The sequence below is a fragment of the Anomaloglossus baeobatrachus genome, chromosome 5 (assembly GCF_048569485.1).
Source record: "Anomaloglossus baeobatrachus isolate aAnoBae1 chromosome 5, aAnoBae1.hap1, whole genome shotgun sequence".
Lineage (NCBI taxonomy): Eukaryota > Metazoa > Chordata > Amphibia > Anura > Aromobatidae > Anomaloglossus > Anomaloglossus baeobatrachus.
Genome location: NC_134357.1, coordinates 178,964,060 through 178,990,848, shown reverse-complemented (window position 1 = coordinate 178,990,848; position 26,789 = coordinate 178,964,060).

The following is a 26,789-nucleotide window of genomic DNA, read 5'->3' as shown; positions in this document are numbered from 1 at the left end:
AAAACAGCCAAGGCTAGGTAACCTTTGTCGCTCATGCATACTGAAGAACCATGACTGCTGATGGCCACAGCCAGAGTTGTGGCTAAGGATGAAGTGCTTGTCGTGGTTGCATCACTTCATGTCTGTGCGGGAAGTCACATCGAAACCTCCTTGTCTTCCTCCTCTGTGTCCTTTGCTGAGCTACTCAGCTGCATGCCTCTGGATTCAAACCAAGCGGGATCTAGAACCTCATTACCATCCTCTCTGTTATGCTACTGTTGTTCCTTAGAATAACACTTCTCTTCCTTCTCTGACAGCACAGTACAGTAAGCGTGCACTGCAGTTATCTGAGTCTCATCATGATCACCTCCACCCCTGGGCATTACATCTATTGATGAGTGTCTGGATTCTGCTCAGACCCTAATTCTGCTGGCCCCAGATCCTGCTGACAAGGATTTTGGCCAACAATGCAGATGATTTTCTACTCTTGAGCCTGTGAATCTTTGAAGCAGACGTCTGATGACCATAGCATAGAATGTGTGAACAGCTGAGCAGACTCGCCTATCTGTGGTTCCCCACAGTCAGTTGTGTGGTTGTAAAGCTGAGATGTGGGGAACAAACATAATTGGGGTGCCACCTCTGAGGACTATACTGTGTGGGATAGAGCGGGAAAGAGGAATGGAAGAAGCTCACCCTAATGTCTGATGAATCCACAGGTGTATGGAAATGGCTGGCATCCACAAATATTCAACAGAATGAGAGGTTCCAGCACCCCGTTCTTCCATAACAGAGTGCTGGTACCTTACACTCTATTGACTGTGTGTGATGTTGAAGTGGAGAAAGAGGGGGAGAGGCAGCTTGATGTAGCACTTGTCATCCACTATAGCACATGCTCTGGGCTTCATCTACAAGTCATACCACTGTGCAGTTGCCAAAAAAAGGGAATCAAGTAGCCCGTCCAGTAACAGAAGTTGTCAGATGTCTTGAGATAAAACGAGGTGGTGTTTGTTTATTTGAGCTTTTAGTAACATTAGGACTTATCCCATGTACACCTCCAACACCACGCCTATTGCACCTTCCACCACGACCTTTGTATTTCCCATCCTTGCTTGATTTCTCAATGTCTATGCTTGTCTCCAGAAGTGTGGCTTTGTAAGTGTGCAACAGAAATATTCCAGAAATATAATTCCATGATAACCATCCTTATCTTACAACCTATCTGTTTAATCCACAGGTATGTCTGCAACATCAATACAATATCAAAACACCATGCCTATTGCCCTTTCCCCCACAAACTCGGTATCTCACTCATGTTTGATGTAGCCAAAACCACACAAAATATACACTGAGGTATCTCAATTAAAAACCACCAAAACTACTTCAGTTTCAATTTTATTTAAATATCTTAGTTTAGAAAAGACACACTGGTATCCTCTCATTCAACATACAACAAAAGTGTGTGACGGTGCCAGTGAGTGCTGTACCTGTACCAAACAGGAGCTGTGGGGAATATATTGGATATATCTGATGGAAATTCCGAGATCTTAATCTTATAGGTGGATAGGGGGGCCTGCTAGGTTACCTTTACTTTGCCCTTCTTACCAATGGAGGGTGCCTTAAGTTTTTGGACATCCCCTGTTCCAGATGACTGACCCTAACTCTTCCTAATAAAAGCTGGCAGGGCACCCACCACCAAAGCCAGGTGTGAACAAAAAGTGATAACAAACCACATATACAACACTCAAATATTGCGTTATTATAAATATGGTTTCCTGACCAATAATAATTCTCTAGTAGGGTAATTAATATTGTGTTAGGACAAGAGCCGAGGGGTCCTCATGAATTGGGCCCATTCAACTCTTCCGACGTGTTTCCCCCCTTCCTAATGCAATGAAAGTGGGATCATCATGGGATTTGTAAACAATGACTTTCAGTAGGACACCTGTAAGAAAAACAAAAAATAGCATTCAATTAAGAAGACTACACTAAAAGTAGTGCTAGATGTCCGCAGACTACCAATTGAAGATAACTCACATAGAATATTGTTGCCAGTCAGGGGTACTAATAAAGAGGATTCGTTTCAACAGAATCAACCAATTGACACAGGGATTAATGTCCACTAAATCCTAAGAGGAAAAATAATGATCTATCAGTTATTGTTATGTCACTACCAGAGTCTGCTGCAGTGACTTCTACTCTGATCGCCAGGCGACGCCATGTTCCTGCCATGGATAGTGCTGGTGGTGGGAGAGGAGTCAATGCTAGTGGCGCCGGTAGGCACAGGTTCCGCTCATCCACTGGGCTGGGTTTCCTTGGGATCTGCAGTACCACTGGCTGACTGTAGGTGGTGTGTGTCTTGCAGCTGAAGTTACCATCATTCAGCTACAGCCAATGGGAAGACACCACACCCTTCTTAATTCCCCTCCTGTCTGCTGACCACTGCCAGAGATAGTTCTGATATTCTGGTTCCTTTTCCGACCTGTTCTGTTTAGTGATTCTGGTGTTCTGACTTCTGCTTGTTTGCTGACTACCCCTCTGCCTGCTGTTTATGTACCTCGCTGCCCGATCCGAATTTGACCTCTGCTACATTTTCTGATTACGTCCTTGCCTGACGATTCTGTCCCTGTTCTGCAATTCCTGGGTAGACCCAGCCTGACTACTTCTCGCTCGGACTGCTGCCTTTCACAGGTAGTGATCTCCAGGGCCCCGTGTAATTCCAAATCCCTGTATAGGGGTTTAAGGGTTTCAGGGTTCTGGTGGTCCTGCTTGGTGGGTGGCTTCCCTCTAGCCTGTCTATTACAGCCCGTCTGAGTCTGTGGATCCAGGCAGCTTACAGTTACAGTTATGGATCATTTGTTGTCCAAGTTGTGGTTTGTAAACAGGAATGGTCAAATATGTCTTAATCCAGGATCCAGGAACTCATTAAAAGCTACAGGAAGCGACTAGAGGCTGTTATTTTGGCAAAAGTAGGATCTACAAAATATTAATCTCACTTTTATGTTGAGGTGCCCATACTTTTGCACTAGTCAAATTTTATTTAAATGCGGATTGCACATTTTCTGTTAGTACAATAAACCTCATTTAAATCCAGAAATATTACTCAGTTCATCAGTTATTAGATATATGAAACTGAAATAGCTGTTGCAAAAACCCAAATTGTTGTAAAGAAAAAAGGTTAACATTAATAGGGGTGCCCAAACTTTTTCATATGACTGTATATATATAGATATCAGTTATAGTCCAGTATGCATCTAATCAATCTGTAAGTTTCTAATCCATCACTATCCCCACTACTCCTGTCATGTTTGATGTACCCTTCATTTTATTCACTAAGATTCCCACACTAAGCCTGATTGGGTCTTCTTGTTGTCTTGTGCCTGTAGCATTTTGACTCCCAGACTGGCAGGCATGAAGCTACCTTTCACTCATCTACCTCTCTTACTATCCTTAAATGTGTCTAGCAGTAACAGCCTATGAAGATATTATTGGAGGCATCTGAGTATGGCTGAACAGAAAAGCTGTTTGAGCTGGTGAATGATGTATGAGGGCTCTCAGCACACCAGGCTCACTTGTTTCTGTAATTTCATTTTGTGTTCCATAATTGAACTCTTCACAGTGGTAGTTCCTCGGCCATTGCTTCATGACCAAAATTATTGCAGTAATCCTCTTCCTTGAAATAACTACATATAGCTTAGGACTGTAGCCCTTGCCAGTAGCTTTTATACTGTCCACAAAGCTTTCAACCTCATAGCGAAAAAATGTATTGAGCTGGCCATCTCCAACCCCATCGCTGTAAATTATGATGCGTGATGGAAGTGTTTTGTTGCAGGTATCCCACACATTTTAAACAGTTTGCATACAAGCTTTAAGTCTATTAGCAATCTCTTGCTTTTAATCTTGCAGAATACATTGTGTAAACCACTGAGTCATTCCTTAATTCAAACTGGCAAGAAATCCTGCAACTCTTTCCAGTCAATGTGTCATTTTTATCAATTCCAACAATCATTTCCTTCAGTGGAATTTCTACAGTGCACAGTTCTCCAACCATTTTACAATTCTTTTGCACAGCCATTTTTAACGCAATTGAAATAATAGGCTGTTGTTTGCTCAGAGTTTTTGCAACAACTGACTTGAAGCAGGGCACTTTCACATAGATAATTCTTGATTGCATCATACAGATCCTTTCTGTTACTGGATAATATGCAGACAACCATCTGTGTATCAGGTCGAAACCTTCTGCTGCAAAACTTTCACATACACATCTGTGTTGTCATCAGCTTCAACCAAAACTACCTTGTCCATTCTTATTCACAGTTGTAAAGACACCTTGAAAATGTTTTTATAAGGTTTACATTGGCAGTGTTATAGTCTCTTTGGCTATAAATCAACAACCATCTATACAGTGACTTTGCATTAAGTAGATTAGGTCCTTTTAATTCTTTTGACCAGTCTGCAAACTAAAGGCCACTTTACACACAGAGATAAATCTGTGGTAGATCTGTGGTAGATCTGTGGTTGCAGTGAAACTGTGGACAATCAGTGCCAGGTTTGTGGCTGTGTACAAATGGAACAATATGTCCATGATTTCACTGCAACCACAGATCTGCTAAAGATTTATCTCTGTGTGTGACAGGGCCTTAAGCCTTGATGTTCACAGCTTAATTGTCATAGCAAAATTATATCTGAAAGTAGAACTCTTCCAGTGAAATAGGTTTTGTGTCAAAATTTAGATCCTGGTAATGTAAGAAAGGAGTTAAAAGTATTCAGACCTGTCAGAAGACTACCAGGCCTACTCCTGTTACTCATACACCTCTTGATTTGAAAGCTGTAAATTCTGGGCCATACCCTGACTGATACATGGCCCATGCCTCACTGCTGGGCCAAAACACTATGGGTACTGTGGAGCAATTGATGCTACTGTCATAGCGTCTGTCAGTAATTTTTGGAAATTTGGAAATGTAGAGACTCCAAGTTGGGTTTCCAAGTGTTGTCTTGTCTATAGTGGCTGGAGTCTCAGAAGAACAGACCTACTCATGTCACTAATTCACCTTTTCATTTGAAAGCTGTAAATTCTGGGCCAGACCCTGTCAAGTGCATGGCCCATGCCTCACTGCTTTGTCAAAACATTATAAATACTGTGGGGTAATTAATGCCACTGTCCTGGTACCTTCCCCTAATTTTTGGAAATTTGGATACTCCAAGTTGAGCTTCCAAGTTGTGTCTTATCAATAGTGGCTGGAGTTTCAGAGGAACAGGCTTTCTTCTGTCACTGATCAACCTCTTCATTTGAAAGCTGGCAATTCTTGTATGGCCCATGCCTCACTTGTCAGGCCGAAATACTATGAGTACTGTGGTGTAATTAATGCCACTGTCTTGGTGTCTGCACCTAAATTTGGGAAATGTAGAGGTTCCAAGTTGGGTCTCCAAATTGTGTCTTGTCTGTAGTGGTAGGAGTCTTAGAGGAACAAGCCTACTCCTGTCACTCATTCACTTCTTCATTTGAAAGCTGTAAATTCTGGGCCAGACCTTGTCTGGAGCATGGCTCATGCCTCTACAGTGCCAAAACACTATGGCTACTCTGTTGCAATTTATGAAACTGTTCTGGTGTCTGCCCCTAATTTTGAGAAATAGAGATGGTTGTCCTTGTGTGATGCCTGCAGCAGTAGGGCTCCCAGACTGGCAGGCATGCAGCTACCTTTAACTTATTAGCCCTCTTACTATCTTTTAATGTGTCTAGCAATAGCAGTCTATACAGACAAAAAAGAAAGACTAACATGCCAAAGCTTGAAACTAAAGAAAACAATAAAGCAAAAAAAATACTAAATATTATTTGAAGTGTTTAGCACATCAGAATGGCCATTCTCATACCTGCCCAGTAGGCATGTAACGGCAAAAAACCAGCACACTTCCAGTCCCTCCTCCCCTATTAGCCACAGGTGTTTTTTTATCCATTAATTGTGGGCCTTTCTTTTTCCAAATATATGTTGTTTTTAAACCCTGAAAGAAGTAGCAATATAGAGTAGGATCCAGTACAATGAGGTGGCCATGACATGTCTACTGGGCAGGTATGAGAATGACCATTCTAATATGCTAAAACATCAAAAAATATTTAGTATTTTTTTTGCTTTTTTGTTTTTCTTAGTTTCAATAACAGTTTATGCAGATAATATTGCAGTCACCAGAGTGTGGCTGAGCAGAAAAGCAGTTTGAGCATGAGGTATGAGAGCTCCCAGTCCATCAGTCCTATACCTGTCACTCATCCAACTCAATCTTTCCTATGTTAATAGGTAAGGAAGCTAATGGTTATCAATGTGGCAGCTTTTAGGCCCCCTTTTGTTTTTCCTCCAATTGAATTCAATAGGGTTCAGATATGTTTGTCAAGCCATTCATTGAACCGTTGAACACAGGTTTATTTGTCGAACAAGAACCGAATCGAACCCTGGGATGTTTTCTCATTTCCTGTACCAATATTTTAGGCATTGGGGTCATTGCTAGGACCTCAGCTGTTATGGAACCCATCTGCACATCATTACATTTTTGTTGGGCCAATAGGTCTTAGAACAGCTCTAAAATATTACTGTCAGTGATTAGTGGTGCATGGTAAAAAAGAGAAAAACAGCATGGAAAACATTGTACGAAGAAATTAAATTCAGTAGTTAAAAACACCTGGATGTGAAAATGCGATCTGTTAAAAAAAATCCTTTTTTATTTTTAGAAATGTATGCTACTTTCTTCCTTATAACAGATTGTTCTTACAACTCTGAATTCCAGGTCCTGGAGCCCAGTTTTCCACTCTTTGTTCTTTCCACTTTCTCATCCAGTATTACCTCTGAAGGGAGTATGTCGGACCCCGGTATACCATGAAGACTTGCAGCCTGGAAATTTTCAAATATACATTGTGAGACAGCGGCTTTCTTTAGCCAGTAAAGTGAGGCAGTGACCCAGGATTTTGTTCACATTAGTCTTTCACTCACACAACACAAATTTTACAAAACTTAAAGCCCAGAGCGCAGCTAGTCTATGTAAATACTGTCAAACAAGTATCTCAATTGACACCTGCACTGCTGTTGGAATCTCAGGTGCAGAGTCTTACTTCCAGAGTCTGCTTAAAGTGTTCAGGTCTTGCAATACTGGCCTGTGTTACTCCACACAGCCAGCTCCATACAGCACATTCTGCTCCAGCAGCCTTGATCCCAACTGAGACACACTTTGCTATGCACTGCCAGATTAAATGCAATTCCCTGGACATGCACCTTTTGCAAGACCTGGACTGGAGGGGGAGATACGTCTCACAAGTCCACAAGCATATTTTGGGAGATACATAGCAACTTTCATATATGACACCTGTCACTGCCTCATAACATGCTATGATGAGAATGATCCTTAAACAATTGCCCAATATCCACAGGTGAGAAAATTATATCATCATGTCTATCTGACTTTGTCTCAGATAAACTACTTTTCTCAAACCCTGTTTAATTCTTTTTTATATACAGTAAAGATTAACAATCGAATTTAGGCTGATTGCCTAGCTCCATTTACTACTTTATACTTCTTCTCCCAGTGAGTAAGTACATAAACACCACGTGTCAGAAAGATGTTAAATGGGATGTGTTAAGAGACTTCACAATACAAACTGAAGATATCATTGTTGTAAATACATTTTTTAGTCCTGATTAGTCTGGTGTATTAATATTGAAAATTCATGGCAAAAAATTTCTATAATGTTTTTTAAAGTTTTCCTATTAGATATTTAATATATATTTTAGAGACAGATTGTGGAACGGGGCTTTGTAAACCGCGCCAAAGATCACTGATGAAAACTTGGATTAATGTAAACTTTTTATTCTTTCACAGGTCTACGCATTTCAGGAGGCTCTGCTCCCTTCCTCAGGACCAACAGGCATAAGCTGATTTGATGTAGCTTATGCCTGTTGGTCCTGAGGAAGGGAGCAGAGCCTCCTGAAACGCATAGACCTGTGCAAGAATAAAAAGTTTACATTAATCCAAGTTTTCATCAGTGATCTTTGGCGCGGTTTACAAAGCCCCGTTCCACAATCTCTCTCTGTTATCAGCCCCCTGGGGTACTGCTACCATTGATATGGATTTATGCTGTTACAGGAGTTGTGCCTTTCACAACCCTCCTTGGTGAGTAGGATTATCCTTTCTGTCATCCCCTGTTTGTCAGGGTAAGACCCTATTGCGCTTCTTTTTCAACAGGTTTTTTTCTACGTTTAATATATTTTTTATGAGTCTCATTGTAGCTGATTCCTCCTTTTATTATATTATTATTTATCAATTTTTGACAAGGATTTCAATGTAACTACACCACGATCATCAGGTTTAAGAGATTTGTTTCAATAATTATTAATTTACAAATTTACAATTAAGACATCTGATGACAGATAAGCTCTAAGACATTTATATTATCACATGGCTATTTAAATTTCAATTTGCGTGTCTATGTTCTTCACTTTAGTAAAATTCTATTTTTTAGTTTTAAAAAACACTGAAAAAAACATTGAACAAACAGATCTGAAAAATTATCAAACATACTGTATTACTGAAGCATATGTGTTCTCAAATAATATAATGTAAGTCTAAATATTGAAACTTTTTTCAATGTGTCTGCAAATGTTAATAAATTATAATGCGGATAAAATACAAAGCAAAATTAAAATAAGCCAAGCAGCTAAGTTCAGCCTTTAATACTTTGCAATGTTGTAGTATTAACCAGCAAGAATTAAGAGAGCCTTAATCTTTTCTTAAACAAGGGAAATAATGTAATCTGCTGCCATTGTAATAGTCTCTAATCCATAGCCACAGTAGAAAATGTTAAACTATATTGTGCTTTTCCTTGCAAAATTGTTGAAAAATGAAATCTATATTTATGTATTCAAACAAATGGTGAAAGAATCATATATTTAAAATGCATACATTTCATTTATTATTGTTCTTTTTATATTTTAATCTACTACTATTCAACAAGCTTGTATTCCAGTTTTTACTCTACAATTATTCTTAAAAAGCTATATTTTAGAATTTTGTATTTAAATATTTGTCTAGAGATAATCAAATCTTTTAAAATTAGAATTTGCCAGCTGTGATTATTTTTTTGATTTGCAATTAATCCAATCAAATAAGTGGATTTATGAAACACTACATGGACACACTTCACACCTCCACCAGACTGACTCTAGATCACTAAACTAGTCATCAAACCTGTTACTACTCCATTTGTAACAAAGACCCCAATTATATTTATTTGACTAACCTTTAGGAGACATCACCCCATCCAACCCTTGCACAAATGTCCTGTTGTAACAGCCATTAAATGTAAGAATACTATCTTTTTTTGGTATGCATAAAAGTATTTACAGGGAGTAAGAAGTAAAACAGCTACAGGTATCATTAAGAGAATGAAAATTCTTGTATGTGTAACAAAAGATTTGAGGCACCAGAATATGAGTTTCTCATGAAAAAAAAACAACTTTATTTCATCCTAACAAGCTATATAGAAACATTCCAGCCACATTCATCTTTTGTCAAGGCCGGAGCAAAATTACCTACTGCAGACTATTTAACTTGTCGGCCCTGAGAGATTAGCTCTCAAGGGGTATTATATAAGGGAGAAATTAGCTACAGGGCACATTAGGTCATTCTTGACTCCAGTAGCTGCTGATTTCTTTTTTGTTAAAGGAAAAATGGTGGACTACGACCATGCCTCGACTTTCGTGAGCTCAACGAAATAACAGTTATTGATCCGTATCCCCTTCCACTCATTCTTGAATTGTCTAATCAGATTGCTAATGGTGCATGATTCTCTAAACTTGACCTTAGGGGAGGCCAGGTCAGACAGGTGTAAGAGTGGAAAACGGCTTTTAATATGCCGAATGGCATTTAAAAAATCTGGTAATGCCATTCGGTCTTACCAACACACCAGCAATATTCCAGCATTTTGTTAATGATATGTTTACTCATCTGCTAAGGAAATTTTGAATCATCTACCTTGATGACATATTCCTTTATTCACAGGATTTTGTGTCTCATTTAAAACATGTCAGACAAGTGTTACAAATTCTCAGAGTGCAAAAGCAATAAAAATATGTGTACACCATTCAAGATCTTCCATTTTTGGGTTACATTATTTTCTCTGCAGGGTGTGGATCCCACTAAATTATACAGCCTATTCTGAAATGGGACAGTCTCAAGAACCTTAAAAACCAGCAATGTTTTTTAGAGTTTGCTTATTATTACCGTTTATTAAGAATTTCTCAGCTATAGCAAGACCACTTGCTGGCATGACTAAAAAGGATATGGACATCTCTAAATGGACTCAGGGTGCTTTGAATGCTTTGAACTGTTTTAAGAAATGCTTCTCATCAGCACCTTTTGCGGTGGAGGTTGATGCATCAGAAGTGGGGATGGGAGCTGTATTTTATCAAAGTTCATACCTTGGTAGACTGTTTCCATATGCCTTCATTTTTAACAAATTATCTTTGGCTGAATGTAATTATGATATTGCTAACTACTGGCAATCAAGTTAGCATTTGAAAAATGGTGACACTTTCTGGAGGGAGCTACTCATACTTTTACAATAATTACCGACCATAAGAACCTTCTTGATTATGAGTTAGCTAAGTGTCTTACACCGAGACAAGTTCAGTTGTCATTATTTTTTCAATAGGTTTAATTTTTTTGTTACTTATCACTCTGGTCCTAAAAGCATTAAAGCTGATGTTTTGTCCAGGAGTTCTCTAGGAGGAACCCTTCTAGGAGCTTGTCCCCATTCTTCCAAAGGAAGTGGTGGTATTAGTCCTCAGTACTGATGTGGAGCGTGAGATCTCTAAAGGGTGCTCTACACGAGACGACGGATCGTGCGAAGCACTGTCGGGGTCACGGTTTTCGTGACGCACATCCGGCATCATACACGACGTCGTCTCGTGTGAAACCTCTGAGCGACGCAGTATCGCTCACAAATCGTGAGTCGTGTACTCGTCGCTCAGTTTCATAATATCGTTTATTTTTACTTGTGCCGGTTGTTCATCATTTTCGTGGCAGCACATGTCGCTCCGTGTGACACCACGGGAGCGATGAACTCTACTTACCTGCGTCCCACGGGTCCCGCCGGCTATGTGGAAGGAAGGAGGTGGGCGGGATGTTTACATCCCGCTCATCTCCGTCCCTCCGCTTCTATTGGCCGGCGGCTGTGTGACATCGCTGTGACGCCGAACGTCCCTCACCATTCAGGAAGTGGATGTTCGACACAGCGAGGTCGCTCAGCAGGTAAGTACGTGTGATGGGGGGTTCATGACTTTGTGCGACATGGGCAGCGATTTGCCCGTGACGCACAAACGATGGGGGCGGGTACGAATGATTGTGAAATCACACAATCGGTCGTCCCGTGTAAAGCAGGCTTTCGGCTAAAGGTGATGCACCATCTGATGTTCTGTTGATCAAGTCGTTTGTTCTCCTGAATCTTTGTCTTTAGGTTTTGTGAGAGCATCACGATTCTGTCAGGGCTTGTCACCCTTGGGTTAAAGGTACTCTGGATCTTGTATTGGGTCGTTTTTGGTGGCCCAATATTGAGAGGGATGTAATATCTTATGTGTCTGTGTATACTACCTGTGCATTTTCAAAAGCATCTCACTTGCCTCTTTTTGGATGTTTGCTGCCTTTGAATGTTTTTAGTCAACCTTGCAAAGACATTTCATGGACTTTATTATGGATTTACCTTCCTCAGCTAGAACTATGGTAATTTTAGTGGTGGTGGATAGGTTTTGTAAGATTACACATTTTATCTCCTTACCATTGTTACTTAATGCCAAAACCTTAGCCCAGTTGTTTGTATGTGAGATAGTTAAATTCCATGTAGTCCTCTCTAATACTATCTCTGATACAGAAGCTCAGTTTATTGCTAACTTTTGGAGAGCTTACTGCTCTCGGTTAGGGATTAAACTATTATATTTGTCAATGTTGCAACCTTAGTCTAATGGGCAAACAGACAGCGTGAATCAGAATTTGGAGCAGCATTTGCTTTTGTTTCTGATAACCAGGAAGAGTGGTTCTTGTTCCTTTCTCTCGCAAATTTTCCATCAATTATCATGACCATGAATCTTCTAGTATATCTCCTTTTTTGTGTATATGATCGTCAGCCCGAGTTCTGTAGATATCAAGAGCAGCACTCTTCAGGGTTACCTGGGAAGGGTTAATTGGTTTCAGTATTATTGTCTACATGGGAAAGAGTTCAGTAAAATTTGCGTGACATGGGTTCTAAGTAAAAATGTGCAGCTGACTGTAGACTTTTGGTTTAGTCCTGTGTGTGGATGATCTGTTGTGGTTATCTACTAATAACATTAAGCTTAAGATTCCTTCACTAAAGTTAGAATCTCAGTTTATTGGTGCATACAATAACACAGCAGTCATTATTCTGGTTGCTTTCCGCCTAGCAATACCGGCATCTTACAAAATTCATAATGTTTTCCGTAACTCTCTGTTAAAAAAAATCTGGCTTCGGGAAAGCCTTTTCCCTTTCTTCTGTCTCCGGTCCCAGTCAATGGGTCATTAGAATTTCACGTTTCCAAAATAATTGATTCTCGTTTCATTATCTGATTCTTACAGTATTTGGTTCATTGGTGAGCTTATGACCCTGAGGAGAGGACTTGGTACCAATCTAAGATATTCATGCTGAGCACCTGGTTAGGACTCTCCATCTTCTATATCCAGCAAGACCAGGCCCTGAGGGTCTAGAAGCCCCTCTTAGAGTGAGGGGTACAGTCACAAGGAGTTTTGCATAAATTGTGGTGACTGTCATGGCAGTGGTGTGCTCTGTTCACATTGCAGATTCTGACACTCCATCCAATAGTTTCTCTGGTGCCTGGGATCAAAAATGGAGACTCAGGCATTGATCAGCTGTGTGCTGAATCATATACAGGCTAGCAAATGTTAATCTCTGCTAGTCTGCTTGTTAGGTTCTTTTGATTACATATGGTGGGGAGGCCACTCACATCTGCTCCCCTTCTATTTAAGGAGGATTAAATCTTCTACCCATGACAGCTACAGATTCTATGTTGGTCTGTCAGATGTGGTGTCCCAGATACTCTGGTGAAAATTGTGCTATTTGCTTGTTGCAGGTGTGGAAGTTTACCCCTATTATTTTGTAGTTCTTCCTTCCTTCTCTTGTGTTGCCTTCTGAATCTATTATTGTCTTTACCTAAGTGTGTGTATGCTGTGTGACAGAGTTTTGTTTTTTTCCCATATTTATCCTTATCTGTGATTTTCATTAATTCCTGTTCTGTCCCTCCCTGAGAGGAGGAGGAGAGGGAAACATATCAGGACTGGTCAGGAGCAGGGCCAGGAAGGAGAATCAAGCATTCCCTACCATTAGAGGTATCCTTGACAATAGGGATAGAATAGGGCCCCTTAGTTTAAGGGACAGCTTAGGGGCCCAAGTTTACCGCTATCCCAGAGACATTGTGACAGGTGGCTGCATAGTTTTGTGAGCACCACATACATCCATGGGAGAATTACTTAAAGATAAGACTGACACAGATCCATTTCTCGAGGACCCAGGGGTTGAGGGTAACTTACCTCTCCCTTGCCATGTAAGTTTTTCACCTGCACCGTTACCTGTTCAGGCTTGATGAATTGTAAGCTGGCGCTGCTCTATTTTCCTGTTCATTTCCAGTGCTGTCTCTGTGGAGTCCGGGTGGGAGCTGCAGGCTGATCATAATTCATTTAATGCTTGTTTGTGTTTGTGGGTGGTTTCATAGCTCCTTTCAGAATGTAATTTCACAGATTCTTTTATCCATATTCACCTCCTACCTATACTTCTATACAGAAGTGATGTGGTTTAGAGCCTTTTTTTCTTTTTGTCATTTAATAGCTTTGTGAGTACAGGGAGTGTGTCTGCAATCACTGCACACGCCACCCAGAATTCTGGATCCTTTGCACGTTGTTAGACCTGTGTGAGCTCTGGCTGTGTCTGACTTATGCTTTTGTACTCCAGGAGGACTATTTTTTTAAGATCAAAGAAACTGTGCAATCGCAGCCCCTGTAATGGACAAATAAAACCCACTAACATAACACCAGGGAGCCTATTCTAGAAGATGAAAGGTGGTTATGTTCTAAATTGAGCATAATGTTTATTAGCCTTAAATTACAAACAATTATTTTCACTTTCTTCTTAATAAAATATCCGACCCATGCATCATTACTCACATATACAGTATATATATATATATATATATATATATATATATATATATATATCTCAATATCACAAATAGCACAAATGTTAGTACACCCCACTATTAGAAAAAAAGTTTTACAATGTTCCATCATCAGACATTCCATTTTATAACTAACAAGAAAGTATGCTATAAGATACAGTAAAGACAGGGCTCTAAAAATAACAATTATAACGAGAATCTGATATCTAAGGCACAACCAAAGAGGGCACTATGTAATAAGTACACAGTGTATCATAAAAGTGAAGACAACCCTCACATTTTTTGAAAATATTTTATCATATCTTTTAATGGGATAACACTGAAAATATGACACTTTAATGTAAAGTTGTCATGTACAGCTTATATAACAGTGTAAATTTGATGTGTTATCTAAGTAACTAAACACACAGTCATTAAAGTTAAAAGCACTGGCAACAAAAATGAGTACACCCTTAAGTGGTAATGGTCCAAAATGTTACTAATTAGCCATTTTCCCTCCCCAGTTCCACATGACAGTGTTACAAGGTCACAGGTGTGAATGAGGAGCAGGTGTGTCAAATTTGGTGTCATCGGTCAAACACTCTCTCATTCTGGTCACTGGAAGTTCAACATGGCACCTCAGGGTAAAGATCTCTCTGAGGATCTGTAAAAAAAGAAGTGTTGCTCTTTATAAAGATGGCTTAGGCTATAAGAAGATTGCCAACCCCCTGAAGCTGAGCTGCAATATGGTCGCAAGACCATACAACAGTTTAACAAGACAGGTTCCACTCAGAACAGGCCTCGTCATGGTCAATCAAAGAAGTTAAGTGCACATTCTTAGCATCATATCCAGAGGTTGTCTTTTAAAAGTATATGCATGAGTGCTACTAGCATTTCTGCAGAGGTTAAAAAGGATGGTAGGACAGCCTGTCAGTGCTGAGACTATATGTCACACACTGCATCAAATTGGTCTGCATAGCTGTGATAACAGAGAAAGACTCTTCTAAAAATGATGCCCCTTGAAACCCACAAACAGTCTTCTGAAGACAAGTAGACTACGGACATGGATTATTGGAACTATTTCCTGTGGTCTGATTAAACCAAGAAAAACTTATTTGATTCAGATGGTATGAAGTGTATGTAGTTGCAACTAGAGATGAGCAGCTCCACAGCAAATGAGTCTAGCTCCACAGGCTTGAGCTTGACTCAAATCCTGGATCAAGTCAGTGATTGGCAGTTTGAGTTACCACCAGTGTGCACCATTCAAACACTGCAAGTGACTTGCACAGGGCTGAGTACCAACCATACATGAGCAAAGCTTTGCTTGCACGAGTTTTGTTTGCACATAAAGCATCCGAACTCTGAACCTGAACCTTGAATTTTATATTTGGATTTTGGTTCAAAACCGAACCGTAGGATCACTCATCTCTAGCGGCAACCAGGTGAGGAGTACAAAATACAGTGTGACTTACCTACAGTCAAGCAGTACTGTCATAGTTTGGGGCTTCATGAGTGCTGTCGGCTGTGGGGAGATTCAGTTTATTGAGGGAACCATGAATGCCATATACTGTGACATAATGAAGCAGGGAATCATCTCTTCCCTTTGGAACAGAGCAGTATTCCAACATGATAACGACATCAAACACACCTCCAGGACAACCACTGCCTCGTTAAAGAAACTGAGAAGAAAGGTGCTAGACCTAAACCCTTAAATGGAAGTTGAAGGAGCATAAGGTCTCTAACATCCACCAGCTCTGTGATATTATCATGAAGGAGTGGAATGAGATTCAAGTGGCAACTTGTAAAGCTCTAGTAGACTCCATGTCCATAAGACTTAAGCCAGTATGTTAGCACAGCTGAAAACAGTTTTGCTGATTAGAGAAGCTATAAAACTGACCTTTCTTTGAGCTAGTTGAGAATATGGAGCATTACATTTGTTGGTTCCATTAAACTCTCAAAATGGCCAGATAAAGAGAACTTTCATGTGAAACTCAACAGTCTATTCTTGATCTTAACGAAGTAAACTGTGGAGAGAAAAAGCGCAATAGGGTCTTACCCGGTATATATCCGGGAAAAATAAAAGGAATGCACTCACCTCAAGGAGTTGTGACAGTCACAACTTCTATGAAAGCTTATGTTGTTGGGATGAAATCTGCTGCAGCCCCCGTGGTTGATAACAGAGAACAATAGAGAAGGGGTTTATGCCGCGCTATTCATCAGGAAGGAGAACAGAGAGATGATCAATGTTCCTTTAATGTAGCTTGTGTCTACGCGTTTCAGGAGCTCTGCTCCCTTCATCAGGACATACAGCACAAAAACAACATATCTGCAGTTGATCCAAGGATCCCAGCATAAATACAACACAGAAAAAAGAAAAAAATGTTAAGCCATGCCCCCAAATAAAAAAATTGGCGGGTTGGAATGACGCATGTAGCAGAAAAACCACTTTCATGTATAAAAAGCAGAAGAATCAGGGACAAACAATTGGTAACAGTATAAAAACATGTTGTAAAATGTTTGAGCAAAAAAATTATCCACAATTAAAACAGGAAGAAATCTAAAAATAAGGACTTTGTCATGAATTAAAACATGGTATGTGTTTTACTTTATTCAGGAACCAGCAACTTTGTGGGGTTAACGTGTGGAGGTAGGGACTCTAATTGTACGTACTACTGGTGAATTACAGGGAGTGTTTGCAAAAAACCACCATCGTAAATCATTAGGAAATAGGGAAGAGTATTTAAAGGACTTTTATCAGCAAATCTTTAGTTCAAAATCACTCAAGGATTCTCCCTCAGTGAAAAGTAAAAATAAGTCATGAAAAAACGGGAATTTACATCAAGCAGGCGACAGAGCCCAAGTGTAAAACTTGGCTCCGTGAACCTTATCTGAACCAGGGGTGAACCGAGTTCAAATTCCATTAATGGTATCGCGTAGAAGTGAGTGTCAGAGCACAGGACCTAGGCTTGTCTCTGTGAGCTGTCTCCAAGACATCGTGACAACAGGTCTGATTTCCTCGATAGCACCGCATATGTGCAGTAGTACTATTGACAGGGATTCAGGCCAGTGGTGTCTGAAATCGTGTTATAACATCAGTAGGCTGCAGAATAAACATAGAACAGCCGGCTGTCTGTTGATCTGGGTGGCAGAGCATGTGACCCAGGACGGCAGGAAAGAAGGAGGGGGCCATAGATCTACACTCCATACCCCCGTATATCACCTCAACACATTCCCTATATAAACTATTTTGGTCTATTAATCAGCAGATATAATGTAGCCAAAAAAGGCACAAAATTAGATTCAAAGAACACGGATATATGACAGTCTATATATAAAAAAATAACATTCAACTTTTAAAATTATCTACTCATAAATAACTTTAAAAGGGGGGCCAGGGGATCAAAGCATTATTAAGGATCTCTTAGTGAAACAAATCAGTGACCTCATTGAGACGCACTGGTTTCAAGGTGTTAAGCTTGTAGATCCAGTAGGTCTCTTTTCTGTTCAAGGCTTCCACTCGATTATGTATCTGAGGAGGAATATAGTCGATAGGGGTGACCCTAATTTTGGCTTTTTTTCCATGTTTGACTGTGGTATGCCTAGATAGCCCATGTAACATAAAACCAATTTTAATGTTGTGTCTGTGGGAATTGATCCTATTATGCAGTTCCTGTACCGTTATACCCACATACAATTTTCCGCACTCACATTCGATTAGGTAGATGACAAATGTTGATTGACAAGTAAGGTTGACTTTAATAGGAAACGAGTCTTCTCCTAAGGAGGATTTAAAGATGGATCTATTGTGTGAAATTGATTTACAACATAAGCAATTCCTCATGAAACATTTGAAGGATCCTGCATTCATATTAGGATTGTGTATTTTATCCCTTATTGTGAGAGCTTTTGCTCTACTTGGGGCTATGATGCTCTTTAGGTTTGGGGCTCTCCTGAAGGTGATCCCTGGTTTTTCAGGAATAATTCCCTTTAAAAAAGTGTCGTTTAGAAGTATACCCCAATGTCTAGAAAGGATTTCCCTTATTCGGTCACTCTCTCTACTAAAGGTGGTAAGGAAATTTGAGGTGAAATCCTTATTGTTAGTTATAATAGGCTTTCAACTGGGTCTAATTAAATCTGCTTGTTTGAGCAGTTTAGTGTCCTAAAAAGCCTTCTTAATGAGTGACATAGGGTATTCCTTACCTATAAATCTATTTCTCATGATATTGGCTTGTTCATGAAAGTCCTCATCAGAGGTACAGTTCCTCCTAATTCTTTTGTATTGGTTGTTGGGTATGTTTGTGAGCCATTTTTTGTAGTGGCCACTGGAGAATTGAATATACCCATTACAATCCACTTTTTTGAAGAAGGTTTTAGTAATGATCTCCCCCTCGCGATGTATCAGGGTCAGATCCAGAAAATCGATTTGATCTTTCTGTACTACCGATGAAAATGTAAGGCCCCAATTGTTATTGTCCAGATGTTTTATAAAATCTAGGACATTATTTTTACTGTTGTCCCATATCAATATCAGGTCGTCAATGTACCTCTTATACAGAATGATATGCTTAGAAAAAGGAGAATTATAGATGAAAACTTGCTCAAATAGCCCCATAAACAAATTTGCGAATGTCGGTGCTACTTTCGAGCCCATTGCGGTCCCACATCTCTGGTGATATATAGCATCCATAAAGGTAAAATAATTATTGGTTAAAATAAATTGCATCCCTTTTAAAATGAACTTCTTTTGCTGTGTAGGTAGCCTATCATCGATTAATAGAAATTGTTTGAAACATTCTAATCCCAGTTTATGTGAAATATTTGTATATAAGGCAGAGACATCTAGGGTAATAAACACATAAGAATCCCCCCAGGGGATCTCTCTAATGAATTGTATAAGGTGTACAGAGTCGCGGAGATAGCTTTTGAGCCTAATGACGTGAATGCTCATAATTTTATCAATATATGCTGCTAGTTTTACAGTCAAGGAATCTATTCCAGATATGATAGGTCTACCTGGAGGGTTAATGGGGTCTTTATGAACCTTAGGGAGATAGTAGTAGAACGCCGTTTATGGACTTTTGTTTTCTAAAAACTTTTTTTCATTATCATTAAGTATATTATTTTTAATAGCCTCCTGTAAGAGTGTTTGATACTCAGTAATGGCTTTATTATAACTTTCCTGATCAGAAACCTCATCATGGATAGTGTTAGATAGATTTCCAAGAGCTTCTCTGATATACGCCTCCTTGTCCTGCAGGACTACTCCCCCACCCTTATCAGCAGGTCTGATGATAAGGTTATGGTTCTCTTTAAGGGTTTTTATTGCCCTATGTTCACCAATGGTCAGATTATGCAGACCCGATTTTTTGATAGATTTTTGTTTCTTTATATCCTCTAATACTAGATCACTAAACGTTTTTATATGATGTCCCTTACTGTTTAAAGGGTAAAATTTTGAGTTGAGTCTGAGGTCAATGTGTAAAAATTTATCTGAAATATCCCTTTTCTCTGAAGACTCAGACTTGTGTATTTGAAAATGTCGAGTTAATGTGATTTTTCTTATAAACCTCTGTACGTCCAGATATAATTCAAAATCGTCAGAGGAAAAATCAGGACAAAAAAATAACCCTTTCTTTAGGACCTTAAGTTCGTTTTTTGAGAGATCATGACTAGAAAGGTTGAAAATGCCTGAAATATGGCTTGGGGGTGTCAGTTTTTCTTTCCTTTTTTGTTGGACCCTACAACCTGCTCGGTTTCCTCTGTAGGAATTTCCCCCCCCCCTTGAGGTTAGGTAGTTCGTTATGGGACTCTGTATGGGGTTCTGGGTTGAAAACCTTCCAAGGGAAAAAAAAGGTACACACATATTGTTCTTTTTGGTGTTATCAATAATGACCATTTTGATGGGTTCGGCCCCAGGGTTAGCACACTCAGTAGAGGACATATTAAGAGCAAATTGTGTATCAGGTAACAGGATATAGTCCTCATGTGTAGATAAGTCCAATAGATCCATGAGTTCCATATCCTGCTCTCCTTCCCCAGATATTGTTGGAGTAGTAGCATCATCAATGATCGGAGGGGATTCTCTTTCTTTTCTTATTCTGTCAATTTGCATCTTTATTGATGCTAGTTGTCTTTTGGTCTCCTCAAAATCCTTGGGAATTTTAAGGGGCTCTGGTACCTTGGATTTGTTAGTGTGGACAGTTTTATCAGCTGTTTCCCTTGGGGAATCCGTTAAGGATTTTTTAGTTGTGCCATTGATGGTGGAGATACTATTTGAAGTTTCTTTATTGGGTACAGGGGTATCTTTTGGAGCTTCCTTTTTTATATTAGTCGAAGCATTTCGTTTTTTATGGAATTTACTATTGAAAAAAATTCGATTATTACTTTGACTTCTCCTTCTTTTGAAATTATTAAACTTATTGGTATTATAAGGCCTTGGTGTGGATATATTCTCTTTTTGGCCAGTAGAGGGGGCAGTTTTATTAATTCTATCACGCCTATCTCTCTGTAATTTCCTAGATTTACTAAGGATGGTGTCCTGTTCGAGTTGTGTTAATTTAGTATTGATATTGGAATTCAGAACCTTATATTCACAATGTAGGTCATATAGACCCAACTCCTCATATATATTCGATATCTTAGCGGTGGTCTCTTTAGCTAAGTTATCTCTTTTTTTATAGAAGCACTGCAACATCTCTGGCATACATTTTTGAAAAATATTGTCCCATTCCGAAGAAAAAGTTTTATCCAAGGGGAAAGGGGAATCTTTGTTCACTCTCAGACCCCTGGGGCATAGTTTTTCTTCCATATAAATCAAAAGGAACCTAGCGTCCAGACTGTAAAACAATTCATCCTTGAGGAGATCCTCAAGACGTAAAAAAAGTTTTCTCATATTATTGCTGTCTTCTTCAGAATAGACATTGGTTAAATCAAGTTCAGGATCGATATTGTAAGCATCAGATGTATGCAAACCTGATTGTCTTACTACTTTAATTAAATATTTTATTTATTAATTAACAAACATACATAAACTCATTAAAAAGGTATGTAAGAAGGAAATAAGGAGGGTATCCCTATCCTGTTTCCTTCCTACCATACGGGGGTCGGCGTCCTAAGTCGATGACGCCCCCGTTCCACGACGACTAGATCCCTAAAGATCGCCCTCCCTATGCGAGAGTAGTGCACCCCATCTATTAGATAGAAATCCTTAAGATCTTTTCACCACAGTGAACAAAGTGCACAGTCAAGGATGATTTAAGTTGTTATTACTATAGAGAGGTTATGGGGTGTGGCTTTGGGGTCGTCGTCCGGTTCGTCAATTCTGTCAGTGTGCTCAAAAGTAAGCTATAAATTACAAAATAAGGTACTCGTGCTGTTCAAACTGTCTGGAATATATCTCATGGTAGAATATACATAAGATCATAATTTATTGTTGGTGATGAGAATGATCCCAGTGAGGAGCAACTGTCATATACTATAGCCATGACGTCACTGGCCCTTATGGCTATATATATCTCTGTAGCGCTTATGGCGCATGCGTGATTGCGGAACGTGATGCTGTTATTATCCACTGGGAATTAGTATCACGGAGTAGGGGAAGTCATTACTAGATGTACTTCACCCGATCATGTGATTAACAACCACAAATCACCTCCCCGTAATAAGCATTACGGCTTACATTGGAGCGTAACGTCACTTCCGGTTCAGGATCACACGCATGGAGTATCAGTGCACATGCTCCGGCATGGAACGCTACATCTAATAAGGGCAATAGGAACTGTTATCACGGGCCCGGGGGAAGTTATTCCCAGGTGCACCTCATTCGATCATGTGATTATCTGCAGAGATTACCTACCCAGTACTTTTACCATAAGAAAAAGGAGACGTAACGTCATATCCGGTTCCTTTAGAACTTGGCGCCAAATAGGCATTTAAATACCGGGAACTGCTGTAGAAAAGGCTCCGCTGTGCCAGTACAGGATTCACACTCCGAGCAGTCGGATGCAAGGTAGGACCCAGATTATTTGGGCTATGATGACATGTGTTTCACTATGTATTGACTACATGATTGGTAGGTTGGCTGAGGGGTAATTTAGCCCTTTCTTATGCCTAGGTCTGGACCCATATACTGAGGGCCATGACCATTTGTGAATAGTGAGTCTGGTATGGAAGTCTGAGAGGACATCTTTGGAAAACCGTATTACTGTATGACCGACTCACAGGGATCACAAGTGTATTATGTAAACGGCTGCTCCTATCGCAGTTATTGATTAGGTATGTTCCTATTATTATTTATGACTTGGGAACAGGCATATGGATATAGGAATAATACGGATCCATTTTATGTTCAGGACTGTGTTTTGCAATTCCTACCCACATGTAGAAGATTATTCGTCTTCTGGGATGAGTTCAATCATCTGAGCGCACCTCTAAGGTACTGTACCGTTTTTTCCACAAGGTACTGTGAAATATAGCCCGTAGACAACAAATGTGATTATTGGTTCCCTTGGCCTTCTTGACAGATTGACTACTTTACTGATTGAGGGGGTCATATCACCAATTGTCCCCTAAATGGCAACGGTGTCATCGTGTGCCCAAGCACATTAAGGTAATATATGACTTTTTACCTATGTTGTAAATCTTTATTAGGCATCTTTGCATGGATAAGGATAACATACATACCATAAGATGCCTATACATCACCGCCTTAAAGGGATATTGTCCTTTTCTATGATTACAAGTGGAGTCAGGACATGACTTGATACTATCTAATACAAATGAATGATATGTATATATATATGTACACAGACGACCATCCAGACAAGAAATCCTGTGGACTCTAGGATCAAAATATTCCTGGCATTAGCTCTGTGACCAATGGGACCACATATACTCCGGTCAGTAGACAAAAGTAAATTGTAGTGGAAAGGGACTATGGTACATATGGGTAACAAGAACTTTTTGTATTTATCTCTATGTGTTAACAGATACCAAAATACGGAACCTACCAAGCAACTGTCTTCAAGCCCCTGATGAGCCCTACACTACTAAGATGTTAATGGGCGAAACGCGTTGGGCAATTTCGAAAAGAGGGCAATTTTGTTATATTGGATAATCCTTATTATTAATTGTGTCTCAAAACATATTGAGCAGTAATATTGTGCTGAACAAATCTTGAACAGCACGAGTACCTTATTTTGTAATTTATAGCTTACTTTTGAGCACACTGACAGAATTGACGAACCGGACGACGACCCCAAAGCCCCACCCCATAACCTCTCTATAGTAATAACAACTTAAATCATCCTTGACTGTGCACTTTGTTCACTGTGGTGAAAAGATCTTAAGGATTTCTATCTAATAGATGGGGTGCACTACTCTCGCATAGGGAGGGCGATCTTTAGGGATCTAGTCGTCGTGGAACGGGGGCGTCATCGACTTAGGACGCCGACCCCCGTATGGTAGGAAGGAAACAGGATAGGGATACCCTCCTTATTTCCTTCTTACATACCTTTTTAATGAGTTTATGTATGTTTGTTAATTAATAAATAAAATATTTAATTAAAGTAGTAAGACAATCAGGTTTGCATACAATACCTACTTTCATGACCCCTTTGGTATTTAATTTAGTGTAAGAGGGGATGGCAGGATTTCTATCAGGGCCAATTAGCGATCAGACCTGGCTGGATGATGCCAGAGAGGCCTTTTCAGAAACATCCACCGATGAATCTGTAAATAAAACAGCTTCGCTCAAAACCAAGTTTGAACAGCTATACCACGCCTACAAAGAAAATATTAAGTCTTGGTGGGAGGTGCAGTCGTTGGACAATTACATTCAGCAAAAAATAGTACCCAGAGGACTTAGAATCCAGCTTACTCCAGCGAATCGTTGTAAGTCCCCGGAACTCCTTAAGAGGTGGGAGGAGGAGTCAATAGCTTCCTCGATCCGCTTTATGACGCTCTTGAGGGATGAAGAAAAGGTGACCTTGGAACAGACGTCCACTAGACTACAGGAATCAATTAACGATATACTTAAGTGTAAAACAGAAAGTGAATTTAAAACACGAGAATTGTCACTAAAGACCTCGGTTGACAGGTATCGTACAACATTGAAAGAGAGAAAACATAAGAGGTTTATTAGAGACCTGTCTGATTTTAAGGACAGACAGGCCTATAGCTTTCTTACAAAAGCACAGCCTGTAGTGGACGTCTCTTCCACTGACGGGGAGACTTCAGATACGGACTCTAGGTCACATACATCAGCTGGGTATAGAGAACCTAAAAGGAGATGGAGAGGTCAAGGAAATTGGAGAAGAGGGAAGAGTTTTGGTTATCAAAACAATGGGTTTCAAAACGACAGAAATCCAACATTTACACCGCGAGTTCCATCATCCTCCTCTACCTCCTCGGGCTCATCCTCCTCTTTTTTAGAGCAGGGCAGGAGCAGTACGTACAATCTGAGGAGCGGGGTGGAGCTAAGACCAAAACCGATGTAATAACAACTAATAGAGAACTTCAGTTACAAATCGTAAATCTGTCCAAATATGTACTCACATCGGATGAGGAAAAAATGCTGAGGGTGGGTCTAACGTTTGTACCGACCACTCGCTTCGATGCCTTTAATTGGGTGAAAGACATCCACCTGTTTGTGAGGAAGCTAAAGTGGAGGAAACACTTTGCTAATGAGGACAGAAAAAGATGTCAGGACCTTGGGGTGTCAAGGGAGATGTTGGAGGATATTGATACCCTAATCGAACTTGAAAATGAGGGAACGCGTGAAACAGGGGTGGGACCTTTTTCGACTCTTAGAAATAAGAGCAAAAAGAGTCCCCCGTTTGGTGATTATGCAAATCTTGACCTTTTCTGTAGTATAGTAACAGACGAGGTCAAGAATATACAACCTAAAAAGAACGCCAGTGCACCCAATGTCACGCAAGAGGAGAGGAGTGCTATATGCTCTCTGGAATCTAATAACAACATCATAATCAAGCCCTCAGATAAAGGGGGTAACATAGTGATTCTCGATAGGGTCACATATGTACAGATGTGTAATCAGCTCTTGAGGGACCATAAATCCTATGAGCAGTTGAGAACTGATCCCACCCCTCAATATCTGGTACAACTTAAACAGATTTTGGACCTAGCTAAACAACAGAGACTCATCTCCACTAGTGAATATGAGTTCTTACTTCCACGCTTCCCCAAATTGGCAACTTTTTACTCCATTCCTAAAATTCACAAAGGAACAAATCCGATTAAAGGGAGGCCTATAGTCTCAGGAATTGATTCAATCACACAAAACTGCAGTACGTATATCGACCAAATTCTGAGACCATTCGTTATTACTCTGCCTTCCTACATACGAGACACTCTTGATCTACTTGCTAAAATTGAAGACATCACTTTAAATGACAATATGATTCTTGCCTCGATTGATGTGGAATCATTATATACCAGCATCCCTCATGACAAAGGGATAGAAGCAGTAAATTACTTCTTAAGTATGAGAGGTAATCAGTTTGCGGCTCACAACAAATTTATAGGAGAACTCTTACAGTTTGTTCTGACCAGGAATGCGTTCTTATTTAATTCCAAGTTCTACCACCAACTCAGGGGCACAGCAATGGGGAGCCCTTGTGCCCCCACATACGCGAATCTGCTCCTGGGTTGGTGGGAGAACACGATTGTATTCAGGGATGATGGAGACAACTATAGCTCACAAATTGTACTATGGGGTCGCTATATTGACGACATTCTGGTAGTTTGGGCCGGAAGTATTCAATCTTTTAAGGAATTTGTGGGTGAATTGAATAACAATCAGATTGGCCTAAGGTTTACATATGAAGTTGGAATTGATAAGATCGCCTTCCTGGATATATTTATAAAAAAAGAAAAAAATGGGAGTTTACAAACTACCTTGTATAGAAAACCTACCGCTACAAACAATTTTCTGCATTGGAGCAGCTATCATCCAACCAATCTGAAAAAAGGAATACCGAAAGGACAATTCCTTAGAGTCCGCAGAAACTGCTCAGACAACATTGAATTTAAGAGGCAGGCATCCCAACTGAGTAGGAGATTCCTAGATAGAGGTTACCCAGAGAAAGTGGTTCATCAGGCCTTCAATTTTGCGGCAAGTAGAGATAGACATGAACTACTTAATACAACACAGGTAGAAGAACTGGGCGGCAAAACCAGACTGGTGGGGACATTCGACGATCAGAATGCTCAGGTGATGAAAATTCTTAGAAAATATTGGGGAATCCTTAAACAGGACCCCGATATTAAAAACAATATTCTCCCTTACCCCTCGGTAACATTCCGCAGGGGCCGCAATCTAAAGGATTTCGTGGTAAAGAGCCACTATGAAGCCCCTGAAAACACGGGGAGCTCGTGGTTAACTACACGTGAAAATGGAACCTTTAGATGCGGAAGTTGCAAATTTTGCAGGTTCATTTTACCATCACGAGGATTTGTAAGTGCAAAAACGGGGAGGGTATATAAGAATAGAAGTTTCGCTAACTGCAAAACTCAAGGAGTCATATACCTGTTCACCTGCGGTTGCCCCAAAAACTATGTAGGAAAAACGAAACGTGAGTT